Here is a 24275-nt window from a genome sequence, read left to right as displayed (position 1 = left end):
CTATCAAAGACAGTAAGAGTATACTCATGATTAACTATTTGCAAGGCTATCAATGGACAATACAACTGTGTCAGCTGATAAACCTATGTGGGAACAACATCGAGGAACGCCCCATCCAGATCTGCTTCTGCTCCAGAAAATGCACGTGTGCACACAACACAAGTGTCAGTGGCTGCAACTGCAGAATGTGGCTCTGAACTACTCCCCCAAGCCTCATACTCTCCTGACCATGCACCCGTCAAGTAACGACAACGTGATTGTCGACGTCATGGCTTCCTTGTGATTCCAAGATGAAGACGTCTATAAGGCATGGGTTACATTGATGGAGCATCGCTGACCCAAAGGTGCTAAAGTCAAGGGAGACTATGTATGTTGTAAAATACAGTGTGAACAATTTGGATTCGGGACCATTTTGTGTGTGAGGCCACGAACTTTTCTATCTAACTTTTCGTAGGAAAAAAGAGTTTTTAAAAAGAACAGTGAATTTAATTTTATCACATTGTAACCGGAGTAGACCAATCCATTGTTGACAATGAAAACTGAAAATAGTACAAGTGATTTGTTATTTGATTTACTAAAACTAAACAATTTGATCCGAAGTCATAAATCTGATGTATAATAACTCAATCTGGATAATCCTGTATGTAGGCAGTATCCCTTTAAAGATACATCCTGCATGTTATAAACTGGGTTGGCGGAGTCGTATAAGACCCTGTACAGAGTTGCGTCCCTTGGGCACGCCAGAATCTTATGGTCGTGGGTTCGAATCCCGCTGTTTCTAGGTTTGTCAGCACCATACCCGTGCTCGTGGGTTTCATCAAAGTGGTAAACGTCCTAGCCCTGCATCACTTCCGGTTTGAAGATCTTTCCTCCCGCATTAAGCTGACGCGCTTAATACTGTTCAAAGTGGCGTTAAATCCACTTCACTCACTCCAATCATACCTTACGAAAACCACGGATTCAAGAAATCCAGGTCCATATGTCATCGATCCTGATGCGCTATTCATTTGAGTGAGTGAGTTGGGTTTAACGCCGCTTTTAAAGTTTTCGAGTTATATCATGGCGTGTCAGCTTAATGTGGGAGGAAATCCCGAAGTGATGCAGGGAATGATGCACGAGCAGGGGTATGGTGCTGACAAACCTAGAAACACAATCGGGGCGAACCGGGATTCGAACTCACAATCATAGGTTTCTGGCGTGCCTATAGGACGCATCTCTGCAGAGCGAATCGCGACGCCTTAGACGACTGGGCCACCCGTGCCCCCTATTCTTTTGAACAATAACACCTTAATTCTTACTTGATTCCATGCCGTACTGGCCCACATGCACAAATATTTTCACATACTGCATACCAGCGTTAGAGAAACAGTAAATCAGTGCCAAAATGAAATTAAAAGAGTTATCACTTTCTACAGTCTGTCTGGGGCATTTCCTGCCTCGTGTGTAATGAATAAATTAATTAGCGATATACACAATGCAACTTCCCTCTTTACTCAGCCAGATGAATGTGGGTTGATCTTGGTTGAACGTTTTAAAATAATATACTGAAGGGTCACCAACCCTGCCTTGATCTTGCCGTTATTATAACCATTAACTAACACGTGTTCGCAGTTAGCGCGACAGAATCAACACGTACGATTAAACATGTATCATGCTATTGTTTTGGTTATTGTTCTACACCATATTTATGTTTCTCTTTGAAGAACCCACATTAAGTGAACGTTGTGAATTGACTTAAGAGACGTTATTGTCCTATGTCATTGGTGTGGCAGACGCATATCCTACGGTTTACCCTTGTCTCTCTTTAATCTGAGCTTGGGTTCAGTTTAATATTATTATTTATTCTGCATCGTGCTAAAACACCAAACGTACTTACACAATACATGTTGCGGCCCCAAATCTGTACATTATCGAGTCTGGACCAGACAATCAAGTGTTTGATATCATGAGCATCGATCCACGCAATTGGGATCGATGACATGCATCAACCACGTCAGCGAGCCTGACCACCCGATCCCGTTAGTCGCCTCTTACAACAAGCATAGTTGCCCTTAACGGCAAGTATGGGTTGTTGAAACCCCGGATCTTCACGGGTCTCTGAGTATTTGAGTAATAACGGAGAGTGTGTAAACAAAATACGTATATAATTATATTATTTAACAAGAAAATAACCATATTAACAAAATATATAAAAACGCATGCAAAAAAGCTTACATGATAACAATCATAACCAATTATAGGTAATACAAGTCTATATCATGTGACTCGTAGATGGAAAGTAAATTGATGGTATAAATACAGAACCCACTCGCGTCCACTCGGCTTATTCCGGTGCATCGGCTAGCATTAAAGTAGTAATATTGCATAGTTCGTATAACTTGGCGGCCTTTTGTGAAGACTTTAAAGACGCTACGACTTGAAGACAAAAGCGAACGGAAAAATAGTTTGCACAACTATGTTCATGACTGAATTTTGCCATGTCATTCCATATGACATAAACTGGCGGCCCAAAGAAACGTTACCACTTTAAAAATGAAATTGCAATTTTGTTTAAAACACAAGTTTAAACTAAATCAATGCACACCACATCGTCCAAACACAACGATGATATATGCAGAAAGTGATATACGAACACGGCACGCTTTTTTGTAGCAAATGTGAAATATACAAAACACCTGCAGCCGGGCAGCCGCACGGTATTTAATGATACGGACGGCATGTCAGACACTCACGCTCATAAACAACCACCGCAGAAATGCCACGACTCACACTCGACGTCGCGAGCGGGCCCTGGGTATGATACAGATGGGAGGCACCAATGCCCACATTGCTTGATCTTTTGGTCTCTATTAGTTGCTGTAACTAACCTGATGCAACGTTACAGACCGGACAAATACCAGACAGGCTACGAACAGGCAGATCCAATGGTACTACGCTCAATGAAGACCTGTACTTGCGACAGGGACGCCAACAGCGACCAATGCCTAAATGCATATGGTAAGTCGTCAGACAGTGGCCAGGCGACTGAGGACAGAAGGAATTAGGGCGTATATTAGATGGGCCCGGACAGCGACATTACTGACAGAGGGTCGTCCTCTTGTTAACCGCTGAAGGGGAGAGCGTACCACTGCATATTGTGTTCAGAAGGTCGTGCCGTATGGTGGAGGGGGTGTTATGTCGTGGGGAGGCATTTGTGGGCAGGAAAGAACACCACTGGTCATCGTTAACGGACATTTGACAACTCAGCGTTACATGGATGACATTCTTCGTCCGATTGCCCTACCATTTCTACAACAGCTGTCACGTGGTGTCCTTTATCAGCCCGACAACGCCAGACCCCATACAGCCCGAATGGTACAGTTTCCAAAAGAAAACCTCTGAGATGTCATGGATCGTCGTATTCGACAGCGACCCCATCCTCCAGTCAATCACCCTCCAAGAAGAATGGCGACGTAACCAACGTGACGTCATCAGACTTTTTTCTGCACCGGAGAGTTTTGTGTGTCTTGTAGCAGGGGTCGGTCATACACGCTATAAATGTGACGTGTCATTGAACTTGAGCGATTTAGAAGTGTGTGCCCTTTGTCCATAACGTTGGAAATTTGTCTTTGATCCCCGACTCAATTCAGGCAACTGTCATATCAATAACGGATGCTGTATGATTTTTAGTTTTTTTAATGTTGATTTGTTTGAGATTTTGATCTTTTCAATACATTTTTCTTCAAGCATCTTGTGTGGTTTGTAAAGAGTGTTTCAACACAATGGCAAAGTTTCTTTTGGTCGTCCGTTTATGTTATGTTTGACCACTTAATATAAGGCACTCTCCGGTAAAGGCTTGTTGTGTCATGTGACAGTCACGTGCACGACATTTCATGCAGTATGGTCCCTGCATTCAGTATGCCGAGGGGCGGTCGGGTAGCCTAGTGGTTAAAGCGTTCGCTCGTCACGCCGAAGACCCGGGTTCGATTCCCGACATGGGTACATTGTGTGAAGCCCATTTTCTGGTGTCCCCCGCCGTGATTTTGCTGGAATATTGCTAAAAGCGGCGTAAAACCATACTCACTCACTCACTCAGTAAGCCGAGATACTATAAGACTGAGAGTATCCAAGTATTCTGAACTCTCCTGAGTTTTGTAAGAACATATTTCTCAAATCAGCTGGTATATTATCACCATGCATGGTAGAAGGTTAGCGTGGATATGAAAAATCCGTGTATTATAATGACGCGTTCTGTAGAACCATTATTTAAAAGGTGTAATGACGTCACTGTAGATAATGATGTCACAGATAATCACTGTTGACGTCATGAACACAATCAAAAATCAAAACTTCCAAAAATCCTCTTCATCACTACAGTTTTTTATTAAATATGGATAATAAAAAAGATTTTATATTCGTATCACTCATTCACGTAATAATCCCTAGTTAGGTGGTAGTATATGCATGACTGAGTACATTGGAAGCGTCGTAACGTCTCCTCGACATCCGGTCTATATCCGAGTGTGTGGAAGCATCTCGATGAAATTAAGTCTGAATAACACATAAGTCCTCCTCTGGAGATTCCCGTCGTTTTAGAAAGTCCCTATGTCATACGTCTATCCCATGGATCATATAGATGCCTCTAAAAACATTTGATTACAGTTGATAGGCCTCCTGAAATAGTATACCCATTGCGATATCATCGAGGTAACGAGGAAGCGCAAAACGTAATGAGAAAACACCTTAATCACTGCGCGTTAAGGCTTTTATATTGAGTATATCATCAATGATTAGACACCCACGCCTCCGATTATTGTCATTTTTGATTGTCTGCATGGCGCGTTGGGCTATTTTAGTTTCAGATTTTACGACAATTCCCCAAGTGGCGTAATTTACCCTGGAATTATTTTGGCCAGTAAGACGTATCATGACTTCCAAAGAAAACAGAAGGTTTTTGTCTGACCTTGTACATCACGAATGTATCCTTTGTGAAGGACTGGACCGAATGTTCTTATTAGCTATAAAGCAGCTTCAGCATTGATGAACATGTTTGAAATGTATTACTTGTGAGAACAATCTCCAAATTCAACAACATATGTCGGATTTGTAAGTGACGTTCCACATAGAAACACATGACACATGACACATGGCACATGACATGACGTGGGAGGCAGCACAGTGGTTCTAGCGTTTGCTCGATAAACAGATGATGGCCCGGGTTGGATTTTTCACATTGTGATATTGCAGGAATATTGCAGGGAAAACGTTAAACATTCATCATGACTTAACTGAACATACAAGGGATGACTGAAAAGTTCTGAGCCTAACTACGAAGGATGTATAGCACACACTTGGATGGCTGTTTCCATTTATGAAGTACATTACTATCCACTATTACTTACAGGCTGCATTTGAACCAAACACACAACCAGGCAGCATATTTCTGCAGGCGCGAAAGTGAGCTGAACATGAATTGGAGAGATATGTCTTCCACTCTGTCATCAATGGACCGCCTCCGTGGTCTAATGGTAGAGCGTCCGCCCGGAGAGCGGAAGGTCCGGGGTTCGATCCCAGGCCGCGTCATACCAAAAGACGTTAAAAGATGGTACTTGTTGTTACCCTGTCTGGCGCTCGGCATTAAGGGGCTAAAACAAGGACTGGTCGTCTCGGAGTCAGTATACTGTGTCTGAGTGGGGTATTTATGTTAAACTGCGGCATGGTATCTCAGTGAGCTAGCACTATAAAATGGCATCAGTCCGGACTAGTACAAGCAGCCACACAAACACATACACGTACATGCACGTCGCTATATAAGTGTTATAATCTTGGACGCGACGTTAAACCCCATTTCACCTCACCTCACTTCACCTGTCCTCAATGATCTCCATCTAATAGGGCTAAATCCTACAGCCACCCATGCGGAAATTGTGTCAGCATTAAGGAATGGTCCTCCTTCCCTTGGCACCGTTAAAAGGTGGTCACGAAGATACCCCAAGATCAGGAAATAAAAGTGATAAAACCCTTTCCATATTCATAAGAAATATCTGCTAAAGTAGAATCGATTGTACGATTCCGATTTTATCATGAGCATGTGTTTATGAATCACTATCAAATAGTCATGATACCAGGTGTTCGCGAAAAGGTGAGCGTATCCTGCCCCGACGGTACCATCCGTCAAAAACACATGCAAAAAACCCAAGATAATGGTTCGCCTGAAAAACAAAACAAACAAAAAACACCGGGAAATATGAAAATGTCCTCCGCATGTCTACATAAAACATTTTGAAAGTTTTAATTAGTCCTTGAATGCTGAGCTGCTAGAATATTTGCTCGATGTATAGGGAAAGTTGACTAGTGGAAAGTCATCCCTCTTGTCATATAGTCTTATGGACACAGTTTTGTCACTGTGAATCTTTATGCATAGGTTAAGGACCATCAACTGCCATTGGTGAGGATACTACCCCACTACACCACTACTCTACTAGCCCACTTCTCCACTACCTCACTACTCCATTACTCCACTACCCCACTACTCCACTACCCCAATACTCCACTACACCAATACTCTACTACCCACTACTCCACTACCCCACTACTCAACTACTCCACTACCCCACTGCTCCACAGCCCAATCACTCCACTACCCGGCTACTCCAATACCCCACTACTCCACTACCCCACTACTCCACTACCCCACTACTCCACTACCCCACTACTCTACTGCCCCACTACTCCACAACCCAACCACTCCACTACCCCGCTACTCCACTACTCCACTACCCCACTACTCCACTCTCATTGCGATATGGCTGCACTATTGCCGATGCGATGTAAAATTATAACTCACTCACTCACTACTCCACTACCCCACTACTCCACTGACCCACTACTCCACTGCCCCACTACTCCACTACTCCACTACCCCACTACTCTACTACCCCACTGCTCAACTACTCCACTACCTCACTACTCCATTACTCCACTACTCCACAACTCCACTTCTCCATTACCCAACTACTCCACTACCCCACTACCCAACTACTCACCACACGTCACACAACCAACTCAGAAGGTATCAGGAGAGTGTTGAGAACATTCGTTGGAATGAACTGGGCCTGACAAGGGGTTCATCAAGCTTGGTTCCAAGACTCCTGATCAGAAACGCTCCATGTACATCATCATTTGTGAGAATTTACAACGATTTGAGTGAGTGAGTTGGGTTTAACGCCGCTTTTAACAGTATTGCAGTGATATCACGGCATACCGGCTTATTGTGGGAGGAAAGCCTGAGGGGATGCAGGTCTCAGACATTAACTACTTCCGTGAAACCCACGAGCACGGGTATGGTGCTGACAAACCTAGAAACATAATCGGGGAGAACCGGGATTCGAACCCACAATTATTAGGTGTCTGGCATGCCCAGCGAATCGCGGCGTCTTAGACGACTGGGCCACCCGTGCCCCCGGCAGATGATCGAGAAGTTGACGCTTTGAATTTACTAGCAGGATGAAAAGGGTTAAACTGTTATGGCAAAGAGGTACCTAAACCAGCGTCAGTACATTAACAAACAGAGATTTATTCTATTTAAAAGCCACTTTTGTCTTCATATAGTTTCGATCCCAAAGCGGGGGAGGATTATTCCCGCCGATAACCCATGATCAGTAACGCCCAACGAGGAAACATTAAAACCCATGGCTACTAGTAACACATAACGTGGATACAGTAGGCCCAATATGCCAACAAGCACGTATGTGATTGTATAGAAAGCAATACAAATGGATTCACATTGATTTTCTTGCACAGCATTATTTCACATTTGTCGCGTCGACAGCATGTGTACAATGAGCTAATCCTAAAGTATCCATTATCAAATATTGAACAATCTCTTTTGCCGCTAAATATCCAATACAAGCAAAACACACCTTCACATTACCGAATTGTTTTACAAAATGACAATTAAGCGTCGGAAAAAAAAGAAAAGCGTCGTTTTCAATGGCTGGTATCAGTCCCTATAGATTGACCAGGATGAATTGGAGATGCTTTTAAAGTGTATATGCTGGAATGGATTATGTATACATTATGTATAAAGCCGAGCTTGGGGATTGCATGTTTTACCATTGTAGACTGACAGGAACGATAACTCGTGTAGCATGTGTAGTTGAACTGTGGGAACTCACAGTGATATTCAACAGCAAAGATATTCCACAGCAGGCAAAGCGTCTGTTTACTATATTGTGTTACCGATGGCTATCATGATAGCGCTATGCTAGAGACTTAGTTGACCGAGTAAAAAATTCGGGTTTGATTCCCAATAGAGTGCTTAGCAAGAACTCCATCAAATGTCTCTGATTTCTGGTTGTAAGCTCAGATGTAAGTCTAGCGAACCCACTTGACCCACTCACGAGCGGTTTGGAACACCGTGGATCTCAGAAACACTTGATCCAATGCACCAATTTCCGTTTGTGACATTGGAATGGATCATTGTCTCCGGATCACTCGATCCATGACACAAGACAGAATATCAAATTAATCAACTTATGGACAAGTGTTTGCACTGTTATGGCTTGGTGCGGGATGGGCATTTAACAGGGAGTGAGCATGGTTTTACGCCGCTTTTAGCAATATTCAATTATATAGTGTTTTATTGGATATGTGACAACCGTTCAATCTACAGGGTCGTCACCGGTTTAATTATGAAATCATCAACAATCACAAGGCAACAAAAAACACACATATTTTTGGGGCAATGTGTGTGAGTAGAGGGTGCTACCGCTAGAGCTTCGCTAACACCTGGTGTCGGAATAGTCAGGGGCGGTCGGGTAGCCTAGTGGTTAAAGCGTTCGCTCATCACGCCGAAGACCCGGGTTCGATTCCCGACATGGGTACAATGTGTGAAACCAATTTGTGGTGTCCCCCGCCGTGTTATTGCTGGAATATTGCTAAAAGCGGCGTAAAACTATACGCACTCATTCATTCATAATAGTCAAGTTCGTAATGGACGCCCAGTTCATGCTCCACGCAAGGCACAAAGGCGGCCCAGTCGCTGAAGGTCGTCAGGACTGAGGGTCAGTTGATGTAAGCCACTATTGTTCCGTTTTCGCCCAATGAAATCTGTTTTGCCGGACAATCGAGACTGGTTATTCTCTGGCATTGACGCTTTACATATTGTAAAATAGGCGACATGTTTTCGTTTCAGAAGTAAACTGTGGTTTTACTGGGAGATAACTGCAGTCGAAAAATTCCGATGTCGATGCAAGTTGTTTCCTTTAAGTAAACACTGCAGCCCCTTCGTATAGCGAGAAAAAGGGATCTCTGACATAAGCTTTACTCAATCTGTTAAACACTATTGGAAGTACCCGGGCAAATTTGGAGAGTTAACAATCTTGCGAAGCAATTGCTCTTCAACGCCATTCATAAAATATCGATCAATGAAACTCAGTGACATATTGATGCTGTGTTAACGGGACCCGATTGCGATAAGAGGCGAATATCAACAACGCCCCCGCTCCAAGCATTGATCCTACATGACAAATTGTATTGAAAAACAGATCAAGTTGAGTCCACATTCCATGTACATTTACGCCTTGTCAACACTTAAGCTTGTTAATTCCTCATCCAGTGGCACAGCGAGCCACCTGATTGACAGTTTCAAGGAAGGAAATGTACGATATTGGTTATGAAATATAAAAGTGCCTGACCTTTATCCCTCTACATTACCTGATTGTGGGTTTGTAATAAAAGACACAAATGCGATGCTTTATTAACATCTTTAGGGCACAATCAAAATGGAAATTGTGTGAGTTATTTCGAGAAATGCTAACAAGAAGCAAACGTATGCTTCCCATGTCAATAAAGCACACAGACAAACAGGAAAACGTCGATTTTCTCAATCGTTCTGAAAATAAGAGGTCAGATGTGCTGCCACGCAATTTTTATTTCTTTCTCGCTTGGTAGAGTGAAGATTACCTTGATATCATTTCATCAGATGAACGATTTACACCAGATTCACCCGTTGCACGTGGACCCGAGCCGTAATAAATGGCATGGAAAAGATGAACTTGATGTCTTTCGGTAAACAAACAAGAGTGAATAAATCATGTTGTATGCCTCCTTAAGCAACATTTTTTCCACAATAAGGCCTACACTGGTCTTTCATTTTTGGATTACATACTGTTCACTTGTTGGGACTCGGACCCAGGTATTAAACATGACGAAATGGCACATTTGCATTTGGGTAGCCCAGCCGCACACATTCACACCGGCCACATGTTTTGAAAATAAAGGGCCAGTGGGGAATCCTTGTGGTTAAAGCGTTCGCTCGTCACGCCGAGGACCCAGGTTCGATTCCCAGCAGGGGACAATGTGTGAACCCCACCTCTGGCGTGATATTATTGGAATATTGTTCAAAGCGGCGTGAAACCATACCCACTCATTCATTCACATTAAAAAAAATAATATAAGTGCTTTGTACGTGACCGGGAGCAATCGGGCATCCCAGTGGTTAAAGCGTTCGCTCGTCACGCCAAAGACGTGGGTTCGATTCTAGGCATGGGTATAATGTGTGAAACCCATTTCTGATGTCGCCCGCGGCGTAAAACCAAACTCACTTTCGCACGTGACCGAACAGTCCTGTTCACAGTAACATACTGTCTGGAACGAGTGAGTGAGTGAGTTTAGCACCGCTTTTAACATTATTTCAGTTATATCACGGCGTGTCAGCTTAATGTGGGAGGAAAGCCCGAAGTGATGCAGGTCTCAGACGTTTACAATACCCACGAACACGGGTATGGTGCTGACAAACCTAGAAACATAATCGGGGCGAACCGGGATTCGAACCCACAATCACAGGTTTCTGGCATGCCCAAGGGACGCAACTCTGCACAGCGAATCGCGGCGCCTTAGACGACTGGGCCACCCGTGCCCCCTGACGTTCATAAGTGTATGAACGACACAATTTGATGTCCATACACTTTTCACGAGACTGTGTTCCTAAAACATCTCTCCATGGCAAGGTAGTTAACTGACTGTAAAAGTCCAACTTCCACCCTTGCCGTACTAGGCTGTAATAATGGAGTTATAGTTTGGCTGGACTAACGAGTCTATGCATAATCCAATCAAAATCGCGAAACGAAACATCCGGTCCGTAAACAACATGAATTTCAAAGTGCTTTTAACAATATTCCAGCAATATAACTGCGGGGGACACCAAAAATGGGCTTCACACATTGTACTAAAGTCGGGAATCGAACTCATGTCTTCGGCGTGACGAGAGAACACTTTAACCACTAGGCTACCCGACCGTCCCCATTCTATTAGGACATATACCCTTGATTCCTTTACGCTTTATGCCGGGAAAGACGTTTTTTCAGTTATCACTAACTTAGCACAGAGTTACCCTCGCTCGTGTGTGCAATATGATTGGACGGCTAATTTGGAAGTGTATGAATTAAAAGAAACTATGGTGGTGAAGGGGCCCTGGGTGTTTATCCGAAAAAAATGGACACTGTATAATCGGAGTTTCCATTTTCATCAGCGTTTCTGAGTTGGCAGGTGACTCAAACCACACTGCCATGCATTGTATTTCTCCACAGATGACAGTGGACGAGGGAGTTCATCATATTCGAGGCGACTGTCACATTTCTAACACATTCAGTGTTGAAAAAAAATGTTCTAAATCTTCTTCCTATCGATATAAAAGATCTTACCTAATCTCTCTTTAGATTGAATGCAAGAACACGTTCTTAAAATCGACCGGCCAGGCTTAAAACCTTTTCTGTCGGATATGGGTTTAGGTTCGTGCCTGGGAATTGCCACAATTGTGAGATTAGAGAGACTCTGGTAGAAACATGTACAACTACCAATCTCTTTTTTAACCGAAAACAAACCAACCCAAAAATTATATCACCTAAAATCAAACAAATTCTCTTTCGAACGCGTACACACGTACTTTTGCAATCTGCCAATTAGGACAACAGGTAGCTGTAGCAGCTGTGCATGGGGTAGGGTAGGGTAGGGTAGGGTAGGGTAGGGTAGGGTAGGGTAGGGTAGGGTAGGGTAGGGTAGGTAGGGTAGGGTAGGGTAGGGTAGGGTAGGGTAGGGTAGGGTAGGGTAGGGTAGGGTAGGGTAGGGTTTTAGGGTGACTTCGACCATTGTTTGCGCCTAATACAACAATGTCTTTAAATAGGAGGAACGTGAGTATTGGAAATGAAATGATTAACCAGTCTGCTTCATGATGTAGTTCATATTTCAAAATCGCAAGTTATCATTTCATTACTGAAATCGCGGGGTCAAAAACAGAAAATTCCGTCCCTTGTGAAATGCCCATTCTATACCGTGGTAAATAAAACATAAACATAAAACACCGAGCAATTAGATGAGTGTGAGTGACAATGGTTTTACGGCGCTTTTAACAACATTCCAGCAATATCATGGCGGGGGACACCAGAAATGGGCTTCACACATTGTACCCATGTCGGGAATCGAACCGGGTCTTCGGCGTGACGAGCGAACGCTTAAACCACTGGGCTACCCGACCACCCCGAGCAATTAGATAAACAGAGAGGGATCATCATTTCTTCGTTTTGGGGTGATCGTCAGACGGAGGGACGAGGCAAAATGTAAAAATGACATTGTTGCCGAACTGGAGACCAATTTGACAAGTGTTGAAAAGAACAGCGTTTAACTTGTTTAAATTATAGCCATACCTTCTTGTGTCGAACATGCATATGTCGAATTCTCGGTTGGATTGAACTCACCTTCCCTCCCTGCAAATTCCTTCTCTATTTATCATCATCTATACTCGGATCTGTCGAGATGGATGTGTCTATTTCCCGGTTGTCACGAACTCCCATGTATACAAATTAAGCATAAAATTCACCTGAATACTCGAACGTCCATACACCCGCACTCCCCGAACATCCACTTTCAACCCACTTCACACACCATTAACCTTCACTACCAGCAGTCTGGGCATTGAAATTTACGTACGCCTTGACATCTAGTGTTGCGTCCAGATCTGGTAATAATTTCTCATAACATGATGTTTGATTTTCAAAAATTCACTTTGCTTGTTGTCTCGAACCCCAGATAATCCAGCTATATGACGGCGGTCTGTAAATAATCGAGTCTGGACCAGACAATCCAGTAATTGACAACATGAGCATCGATCCACTCAATTGGGATCGATGACATGCATCAACCAAGTCAGCGAGCCTGACCACCCGATCCCGTTAATCGCCTCTTACGACGAGCATAGTCGCCTTTTACGGCAAGCATGGGCTGCTGAAGACCTATTCTACCCCGGATCTTCACGGGGCGAGAGAGAGAGAGAGAGACGTGCACGTGTAAAGGGAGATAACTCAAGACCAAGGATAATAATCGGGTCACATGAAGGATTCGAACGCATTGGTCAGGACAAACAATTGCCCCGTTGTGTTATCACTCCAGAAAGAAAGGGAGCATTTAGGTTTCCAACTGGTCTAAGGTGCCACCGCTCCTTAGTAGTTGCGCCCCATGGTAGTACCAGGATCCGCTGTACGCATGTTCTCCTTTATTATCATCCTTGTCGGCACCCATGCTCGTGGGTTTCACCAAAATGGTCAAAAATGTGCATGGTATTCTTACATTGAGGGACACGCCGTCATAATGCTGAAAATGCAACTGCGGTGTCAATAAACTCGACAATTTCACTCACCACAAATGTACCCTTATACAAATTGTCACCACGGGATAACATCACAAGTTTGAATGAAGGCATTTCCAAAGGGGAAGATCCATTTATGTGCCACTGCAGAGTGAGTGAGAGAGTGAGTGAGTGAGTGAGTGAGTGAGTTGGGTATAACGACGCTTTGAACACTATAATAGTTATATGGCGACTTGATGTGGGAGGAAAGTCCGAAGTGATGCAGGTCCAAGATGGAAGTGATGCAGGTTCATACTTCGTGAAAGTCACGAGCTCTGGTATACAGCTGACGAAACTGGAATTAATATCAGATTTGATTTGATTTGGTAGGGATTTGACCCTACCATCACCGGTTTCTGGCACGCCAAAGGGAGGCAACTCTACACAGTGAATTCCGTCGCTTACGATGACTCGGTCACGGGTACCAGGTTCTTCTGTACATGACGTTGCTCCGATATGTCCATGGCTTAGTAGGATTAACCTTGTCCCTGATAAAGCACAACAGGAATGCCATAAGGTGACCAGGGCCTAAACGAGATCCTGGACATACCTTAATCAGCCATACAATAAAGCCATAATTTACCACCGGGTCAACACAATTAGGAAACTAGTGACGTCACAAAGCACTGGATCCCCTCTCGGAGAACTAGCTTGTTTACACGATCTCTGAAAGTCCGGGTCATGGCATCGACTGTTGAAGGACGGTAGGACACCAGCAAGATGACATTTGCAATTATCGAGCTGGGGATGGGGGTGGGGGAGATGTTGGATACGCCCGTCCGTGAATGATATTAAAGCATGACGTTCTTTTAGCTGCATTCTAGTCAAATACCGTATCCATTCACAGCGTCATTGAATTATTTATATAGCATTCGGTGCTCTGCCCTAAGAATAGGAATATTAATCAAGGCTCATTACCTCCCTCCTCGTGCTGGGTGATAGATTGCAGTCAGGACTATTCATTTGCTTGCATTCTATAAGGAGATGTTTCCTGTGTGGGAGAAGTACAAGCTGCTGGTTGTACAATTTTCAGGATATTTTAGCCATAATGTCATTACCCTGGCGTGCTGTTTTGTCTCTCTATGTATGTTGTCCAACCTTGTCAGTCGCGGGTAATTGCGTCACCCTAAGAAGCATGGACGGAATATGAAAGTAGGCCTGGGTACTTGAGAGTACTGGGTACTGAGTACTGGGTACTTCTGAGTGAGTGAGTGAGTGAGTGAGTGAGTGAGTGAGTGAGTGAGTTGGGTTTAACGCCGCTTTTAACATTAATCCCATGCTATCGCGGCGTAACAGCTTAATGTTGGAGGAAAGCCCGAAGTGATGTAGGTCTTAGGCGTTTACCAGTTTCATGAAACCCACGAGCAGGGGTATGGTGCTGACTTATCTGGAAACCTAACCGGGGCGAATCGGGATTCGAACCCATAATCATAGGTTTCTGGCGTGTCCAAGGGACGCAACTCGCGGCGCCTTAGACGACTTGGCCACCCGTGCCCCCACTTGCCTTTCTGAAGGAGTAGCAAGTGTGGTTTCCATGGTGTGTAATTCACATTCAGTGCAATGTACACACGGAATGGGCGGTTTTAATTTTCTTGTAGCTTTTCGTTTGAATTTGAAAGTTGAGTGTTACGTAATACACCAATGCCTTAATAACTGTCAGAACATAGCCTGATGGATGAGGGGAATACGACCTTTATGCTTATTGTCAAATATTTTACTTTAATCATGGGTGGCATGGTCGGCCAAGTCGCCATAGGGCCGCGATTCGTTTTGGGGAGTTGTGTCCCTTGGGCACGCCAGAAACCTATGATTGTGGGTTCGAATCTCGGTTCGCCCCGATTATGTTTCTAGGTTTGTCAGCACCATACCTGTGCTCGTGGGTTTCACCGAAGTGGTAAACGTCTGAGACCTGCATCACTTCGGGTCTTTTCTCCCACATTAAGCTAACACGCCGCGATATAACTGGAATACTGTTAAAAGCGGCGTTGAACTCACTCACTCACTCGTTCCAGACAGTATGTTACTGTGAACAGGACTGTTCGGTCACGTACGAAAGTGAGTTTGGTTTTACGCCGCCTTCACCACTTTTTCACCGAAGTGGTAAATGTCTGAGACATGCATCACTTCGGGCTTTCCTCCCACATTAAGTTGACATGCCGCGATATAACTGGAATACTATTAAAAGCGGCGTTAAACCCAACTCACTCACTCATTCACTTTTACCGCGGCAGAATAACATCATGAATGTGGAACGGCAATAACGGGACAGGTGTAAGACGTGTACCAATTCAGTGAGGTGAGATGGTGTTTAACGTCGTGTTCAAGATAATTGCACTTATAGGGCGACGTGCGTGCGTACGTGCATGCGTGCGTGTGTATGGCTGCTTGTACTAGTCCGGACTGACGCCGATTTATAGTGCTAGCCCACTGAGATACCATGCCGCAGTTTAACATAAATACCCCACTCAGACACAGTATACTGACTCCGAGCCGACTACTGGGGGCCTTGGCTGCTACCTTGATCTATGAGATGTCCCCTCTGCTTGTACAAACAGGATTACCGTTAATCCTGTTCAGCGTGGTAGCAAACCAGGAACAAATCCCAAGACCACCCTGCCATGAAAGATGGGGATAATGGTCTATTAGTACCTGCTGTACGCACGTGAGGTATAACTGTCGGGTTATCACGATACTGGTGTCCATCTTCCCGAGGCAAGGGCGTTAACTGACTTTAAAGGTCCAGTTTCCACCCTTGCCGACCTAGGCTGGAATTCATGGGCTCGATCGTTGCGCCACCAGTGGCTATTACGAGTTGTGTCCCTTCTATGCCTCTCCTATGGACCAATCAGATTCACCCCTCGTATCACTTGCATTTGCTTCAAACAAAACGGCGGCGCCCAGTCAAGACGATCTGATCGATAATCAAGATCTATATTGTGATAAAATGAGCCTTACATCGCGAAATGCATCAAATCACTTGAGCACCTTGATTAAAAACATGAAAAGATTCAGAAAATATCTGTTGACAACGAGTTAGCGGTGCCCATCCTTTGCAAACCCTGCAATCGACCGAAATCTGCTTGACAGTTTACAAACCGGATTTCGATTTCGTTGCGCGATTTTGATTGGACTATGCATAGACTCGTTCAGCCAAAATGTAACTCCATAATACCAGCCTAGTTCGGCAAGGGCGGAAACTGGACTTTTATAGACAGTTAATTCTCTTGCCTCGGGAAAATGCTGGTCTCCACGCTGACACAAGTAGTTTGTCTGGTTTACTAACTTCACTGATCAGTTAGTATTATGTGGATTATCGTAACAAAAATAAGTCGAGTAGTAATCCGATTTAGTGTCATTGTCAACTTACTCTAGACAATACTGTTTGTTGTTTAACGCCGCACTCAGCAATATTCCAGCTATATGACGGCGATCTGTAAGTAATCGAGTCTGGACCAGACAATCCAGTGATTGACAACATGAGCATCGGTACTCGCAATTGGGATCGATGACATGCATCGACCAAGTCAGCGAGTCTGACCACCCGATCCCGTTACTCGCCTCTTACCACAAGCATATTCGCATTTTACGGCAAGCATGGGTTGCTGAAGACCTATTCTACCCCGGATCTTCATAGTTATTTAGACATACTAAGGCATGCAAGAACAACACATTGATGAACATAAAGAATTTTAAACATCGATGGGATTCGAACCTGCACCCTCTTTCTACTCCGTCACGCTACCACCAAGTTCCCTGTACGTCCTGGTGGTAAATGTGTTATGAAATCGTCTGTCAATCTGATTTGCACATCTAATTTCAATGTATATCAATGACAAACATCTCATCCATATTTGACTTATGGCCTGATATATGTACTTTATTAAACAAGTTTAAAGGCGTTCAAATTCTAAACATGTTCAAAATGTTTAAGCTCTAAACATTTTGATTATGGGTATGTTGTGTTTAGGTAATGTTTATTTTAAGTGTTTAGAGCCTAAACGTGTTTAGACAGTGAGTGAGTTGGGTTTAACGCCGCTTTTAACAGTATTCCAGTTATATCACGGCGTGTCAGCTTAATGTGGGAGGAAAGCACGAAGTGGTGCAGGTCTCAGACGTTTACTACTTCGGTGAAACCCACGAGCACAGGTATGGTGCTGACAAACCTAGAAACATAATCGCGGAGAACCGGGATTCGAACCCACAATCATAGGTTTCTGGCGTGCCCAAGGGACGCAACTCTGCACAGCGAATCGCGGCGCATTAGACGACAGGGCCACCCGTGCCCCCTGTTTAGATAGAACAATCCAAGGTGCATTAGGATTGAAAAGCATTCCTAAACATGTCCTGTGTGTGTTTACATTCTTGACACATAGTTTACAGTGTGGTTTAAGTAGTGAATAATACTAATTCATCTGTGACATCATTATCTGCAGTGACGTCATTGCACGTGATCAATTAATGGTTCTACAGGACGCGTCATTATAATAAATTTATTTTTCATATCCACGCTGACCTTCTACCATGCATGGTGATAATAAAAAAGGGCATTTGAGACATGTCCTAACAAAAATCATGAGAGTTCAGAATACTTAGATCGTCTCGGTCAGATAGCACCTGGACCTGCACCTGCAAAGGCCATAGTGCATCAAGTGCATGTCGTGAGTGTCACATGACACAACACAGCCTTGACCGGACAATTAAGAATTGACTTTCACTTTGTGTGAATTCATTGGAGTATGAACCTTCATAGAGTGAGTGCCAAACATTGTATGAACGTCGTCGCAGGCTCCGAAGGTTCATACTCAAATGAACTCGCACAAAGTGAAAGTTGATGCTTACAAATTTTTATATCACTATTTTTTACCTCGAAGGACGCACGCCTAGACCTGTACACAATATTACTATGTATCTAGATCTCTACATGTGAGGGGCGGTCGGGTAGCCTAGTGAGTAAAGCGTTCGCTCGTCATGCAGAAGACCTGGGTTCGATTCCCGACATGGGTACAATGTGTGAAGCCCATTTCTGGTGTCCCCCGCCGTGATATTGCTGGAATATCGCTAAAAGCGACGCAAAACCAAACTCACTCACTCACTCCACGCGTGACTCCGTGTTTACGCTCGCGACCATAAAACAATCAGCTGTATCGCGGAATAAAATAGTTCCTCAAAAAGAGAGGTGACGTGAGCGAATGTATGCTCAACTTGTTCCAAAGGCACATCCATTGTAGTTTGTTCATAACAAATGTATTCAAATAATATCATCGCTGAATGAGAAAGGTTTGTTGAGATCTACTTTACAGTAAGTAAGTCACAACGACCGCGCGTCGTAATACATTTACATCAAGTACAAGACGTCAAAATGGCCGACACGATAAAAGTGACAGAGAGATTTGCGGTAATGAGTCTGTGACGGTTACATGTGTTAATCAAAAGGCTCAGCATTGAAAGGTGATAATAAAGATGTGTTAAATAGACACTAAGGTAAATTCACAGATTGATTAGACTATAATCGTCAGGCGATCGGGTAGCCTAGTGGTTAAAGCGTTCGCTCGTCACGCAGAAGACCTGGGTTCGATTCCCGTCATGGGTACAATGTGTGAAGCCAATTTTTCGTGTCCCCCGCCGTGATATTGCTGTAATATTGCTAAAAGCGGCGTAAAACCATACTCACTCACTCACTCACTAGACACCGAATACCGAATAGTTTGGAAGTGCATTTCTTCGTTTTGTTAACTAGGATGGGTCGTAGCGAGGATATTCGTGAACGATCGTGCAGTAAAACTCTAAAACTTACTAGCGTACTAAAACGCTGAGTTCAAGATTAAAGGGTCTAAATGATCACAAACAACGCTTCTGTATGTATTCGTGATTGGGAATTCCCAGGTGTTCCCCCGGGAATGACTATGTGTAAGTAGTCCGTCTGTGTTAACGTCATTTCAAGAATACAGTCTCGAGAAAAAGGTATGAACGTCAAATTGTGTCAAATTCTTGTTACCGACCTCTCTTCCAATGGAAAAGCCTTCTATCGTGTAAACTTCACATAAAAGTGCCCACAGGCAAAGTGCAGGCAAAGTGCTAAGATGTACAGTGCACACCTCTGTTGGATCCTTTTATCCCCAGAACTTAACTGACCCGCCACAAAAGCTGTCATGTTCAAACACAAGCAGTTCGCAACGAGCGCATGCAAAAATACGTTGTAATATGGTACTTGTTGTGACCCTGCCTGATGCTCGGCATTGAGGGGATGAAACAAGGACTGGTCGGCTCGGAGTCAGTATACTGTGTTTGAGTTTGGTATCCATGTTAAACTGGGGCATGGTATATCAGTGGTCTAGCACTATAAAACTGCCATATATGTGGACTAGTACAAGCAGCCACACACGTACGTGTCCACACGTGGCTATTCGTGAAGTAAAAAGTTAACCCATTTCACCTCACCAAGCAGGACGTCATGAAAATACTGACATATGAACAGTGAGTGAGTGAGTGAGTGAGTGAGTGAGTGAGTGAGTTTTAACGCCACTGTCAACAGTATTTCAGTTATATTACCACGTGTCTGTTTCGTGTTAGCAAACACACAGGTCTTCAACCACTTTGGTGAAACCAACGAACACCGACCAGGATCATACTCACGGCAAACCTGGGACTCGAACCCAGGATCAACTGATCCTAACAGACGCAACTCAGCGGCCCTATATACCATAGGGCCACCCTTTTAAAGTTTTTTTTCTACTGTATAATGGTGAAATGTCAAATCGTGGTCTATGCCTGTCCTTCTGTGTAATTTCTGGAAAGCCCGGGGTGATTTCGATGTTTAATGCTTCAGACAAACCACTGCTCTGGTGGCAAAACACTTTTGTCCAGCGTTCACTTGAAAACATTGTAACGTTTGTACTTTTGGTACATTTTCATATTCCTCACACATGCCACGGAGCATTTGAGCAGCCTACGCACATTTTGAACTCTGATTGATAGTGGGGTGTTGTAGAGCCATCGGTTTATGGATGTACACAGCTACCCAGCAACAATGAATTATATCTTGATATTTAGATGACATAGATTTGCCATTACCGAGTGTTTGTCAATGAGAATAGTGGCAATTGTGACGTTACCTTATAATGAATGGCCAGTGCCGTTATTCCCTTGTATTTGTTTAGCATCAGGGAAAATTGCGTCAAGCGAGATTGTGAATGATGGCCCAGTAACCTTTACGCAGAGTGCAACCAATCACATAACACGTTATATATCACCTCCCACGTCTCCTTTTTGCTTCAGACAGCCAATCAAAACCCTTGTCTCAATCAGCATTTCGGCTGACGTGCACTAATGAAATAATCATATCGTTGATTTGCCCAGTGGTTGAAACGGCTTGTCTTGAACACTGATTCAATTAGTTTCTTTACACATGACGTATTGGAGAGGTGAACTTCAGGCAACAAGAGATCTCTTTTAGGCTTCATGTCCAACGTGCTATTTCGTGGCAAAAAACTTCATATTTTATGTCTGCAATTACTGAGAAAGGCTTTTGACATCTTTTGAAATTGCAAATCATTTGAATTGTTCCCATGAACACAAAATATGATCTGTAATTGTGGCTGCCATTTCTCATGTCATTTGATAATATCTCCAGTTTACCAAATGAAGTAAACTTTATGGTTAGAAATATACGATTGTTGTATGTCAAAATGCGTTTAACCCTTACTCAGTAGTAGAAGAACGAACGGATGTAGATGCAGGCATTAACTACCGACTTGGATGACCCACGACATTATCATCTTCCGGCTTAATTCTTAGGGTGTGTGAGTATCGTGTTACGTCGCTATTAGCAATATTCCAGTAATTTCACTGCGGGAGATGGGCTTCACACACGGGGAATCGAACCCGGATCTTCGGTGTGACGAGCCAACGATTTAACCATCAGGCTACCTCATCGCTCCTCCAAGAAAGAAGTAATAAAGTCATCATTAACATATATGACTAATTATATTTAATGCTTCATTGAGAATAATATTATCCCGTTATATCATTTGTTTGTCTGTGTATTGTGTTCTGAGTTCCTGGAGTTCTTTTCACAATTGGCACCCTTAAGGATACACGTTTTTTTGTAATAGTGAGTGAGTGAGTGAGTTGGGTTTAACGCCGCTTTTAAAAATATTCCAGTTATATCACGGCGTGTCAGCTTAATGTGGGAGGAAGCCCGAAGTGAGGCAGGTCTCAGACGTTTACCACTTCGGTGAAACCCACGAGAACGGGTATGGTGCTGACAAACCTAGAAACATAATTGGGGCGAACCGGGATTCGAACCCACAATCATAGGTTTCTGGCGTGCCCAAGGGACGCAACTCTGCACAGTGAATTACAGCGCCTTAGACGACTGCGCCACCCGTGCCCCTATGAACATGTATCGTCGAGGAACAGAAGCATGGCTAAACATTTTCAACTCTTCTGTCAAGAATATGGTGACTGTACGAAACAGAAACAAGTACCACACTGTATCGTTACAACATCCCACATAAACTATTGAAACCCAAAGACGCATGACTCATATTGTCAAAGAAAACGAATGATACATAGAAATGGGCATCCGAAAATTAACTTTGTATGAAGGGCCGACCAATTTAAAGTCAAGTTCCGCCCATGCATCACGAACATTTTCACTCAATAAAGGACAGAGATTCACAACAGCCGTATCACCTTTCGCTTAAATAAAATAAAAGCGACAAAGCTCTTTCCATAATCATAAAGAAATCTCTGAGTCCTTTGTACAATTCTGACTATATCACGAGCACGTGTTTTGAATTTTTATCGGGGGCACGGGTGGCCCAGTCGTCTAAGGCGCCGCGATTCGCTGTGCGGATTCGCGTCCCTTGGGCACGGCAGAAACCTATGATTGTGGGTTCGAATCCCGGTTCGCCCCGATTGTGTTCTGGGTTTGTCAACACCACACCAGTGCTCGTGGGTTTCACCGAAGTGGTATACGTCTAAGACCTGCATCACTTCGGGTTTTCCTCCCACATTAAGCTGACACGCCGTGATATAACTGGAATACTGATAAAAGCGGCGTTAAACCCCAAACACTCACTCACTTACTCAGACGAAGCGACACAAGCACAAACTCGATCATTTGAATACTGTTTTCCTCGAATATATACTATTAGAGTTTAGTGTTAAAATTGATGTCCTATTATAATGTTCAAACAGTACCCGACAATAAACTGCCATTGTTCATTCATTAATATCAACACGAACAATTATTTTCCACAAATTGAAAACACCACGTTCACTAACTTCATGACTATGCCTCCCTCATTGCTTGCAAAATATAGCACACTAGCATCCCCCCCAAAAATCGAGCTTGTCCGTATGATAAAGTTTGTCGAGATCGTGAGGACAAGTTAGCAAGTGTCTCCTCGATTGTACCCTAAAACTTGTGAATGTAGAAAGCAGGGATTGGACGATTGCTCGACGTAATAATGAATGAATAACGATCTTGAAATAAACTTTAAATAACTGACCTACTGAATAAGTACTTGAGACCCTTAAGCTTAAACTTTGAGAAAACTCCAGATGAGGGTGTAGCTGAAAGGTAAAGGGCAAACAAGGTAAAGGCCAAACAAGGTAAGACCAAACAAGGTGAAGACCAAACAAGGAAAAGGCCAAACAAGGTAAGACCAAACAAGGTAAAGGCCAAACAAGGAAAAGGCCAAACAAGGTAAAGGCCAAACAAGGTAAGACCAAACAAGGTAAGACCAAACAAGGTGAAGACCAAATAAGGAAAAGGCCAAACAAGGTAAGACCAAACAAGGTAAGACCAAACAAGGTAAGACCAAACAAGGTGAAGACCAAACAAGGAAAAGGCCAAACAAGGTAAGACCAAACAAGGTAAAGGCCAAACAAGGGAAAGGCCCAACAAGGCGAAGGCCAAACAAGGTGAAGGCCAAACAAGGCGAAGGCCAAACAAGGTAAAGGCCAAACAAGGTAAAGACCAAACAAGGTAAAGGCCAAACAAGGTAAAGGCCAAACAAGGTACGACCAAACAAGGTAAAGGCCAAACAAGGAAAAGGCCAAACAAGGTACGACCAAACAAGGTAAAGGCTAAACAAGGTAAAGGCCAAACCAGGCGAAGGCCAAACAAGGTAAAGGTCAAACAAGGTGAAGGCCAACCAAGGTAAAGGCCCAACAAGGTAAAGACCAAACAAGGCGAAGGCCGAACAAGGCGAAGACCAAACAAGGTGAAGGCCAAACAAAGTAAAGGCAAGTCAAAACAACATGTGTCACAATTTATCCATACTTAAAAGGTTACTTCAGTGTAACTCAAATAACCCAAATGACTTTCCAAGATGGCCGCCTTGACGGGCTTTAAGAAGTTTCGGTCAAGAGAAATATATTTTCCTCAAGCCAATTCCTCCCATGTTTAACTGCCACTCGCGAACCAATGCCAATTTTGCATTGTTCATTACCATATTCCACAACATAGTTTTATTCACTTCATTGGCGCACAGTGTTTATAAAGTGGTTACATGTGCTTCGCGAAAAGACGACTTTATCACATTGAGACAAGCCTGTGACAGCATCCTCGACCATCCTCAAAACAAGCTGTGGTAGCGGATGAGCC

General features: G+C 43.6%; 1 protein-coding gene across 1 annotated transcript in view; it reads right to left on the bottom strand.

Annotated features, from left to right (window-relative positions):
• Window positions 1-20850, bottom strand: part of LOC139464962 (inhibin beta A chain-like) — a 100083-nt gene extending 79233 nt beyond the window's left edge. The window contains exon 1 of the mRNA XM_071246594.1: window positions 20773-20850. The gene's annotated coding sequence lies outside the window, so the exon portion shown is untranslated. The remainder of the gene's footprint in view (window positions 1-20772) is intronic.
• Window positions 20851-24275: the final 3425 nt, after the last annotated feature.

This window comes from Haliotis cracherodii, unplaced genomic scaffold, assembly GCF_022045235.1.
Source record: "Haliotis cracherodii isolate W230 unplaced genomic scaffold, xgHalCrac1.p SCAF_17, whole genome shotgun sequence".
Classification (NCBI taxonomy): domain Eukaryota; kingdom Metazoa; phylum Mollusca; class Gastropoda; order Lepetellida; family Haliotidae; genus Haliotis; species Haliotis cracherodii.
Note: the sequence above shows the minus strand (reverse complement) of the source record. Positions and strands in the feature narration are given on the sequence as shown.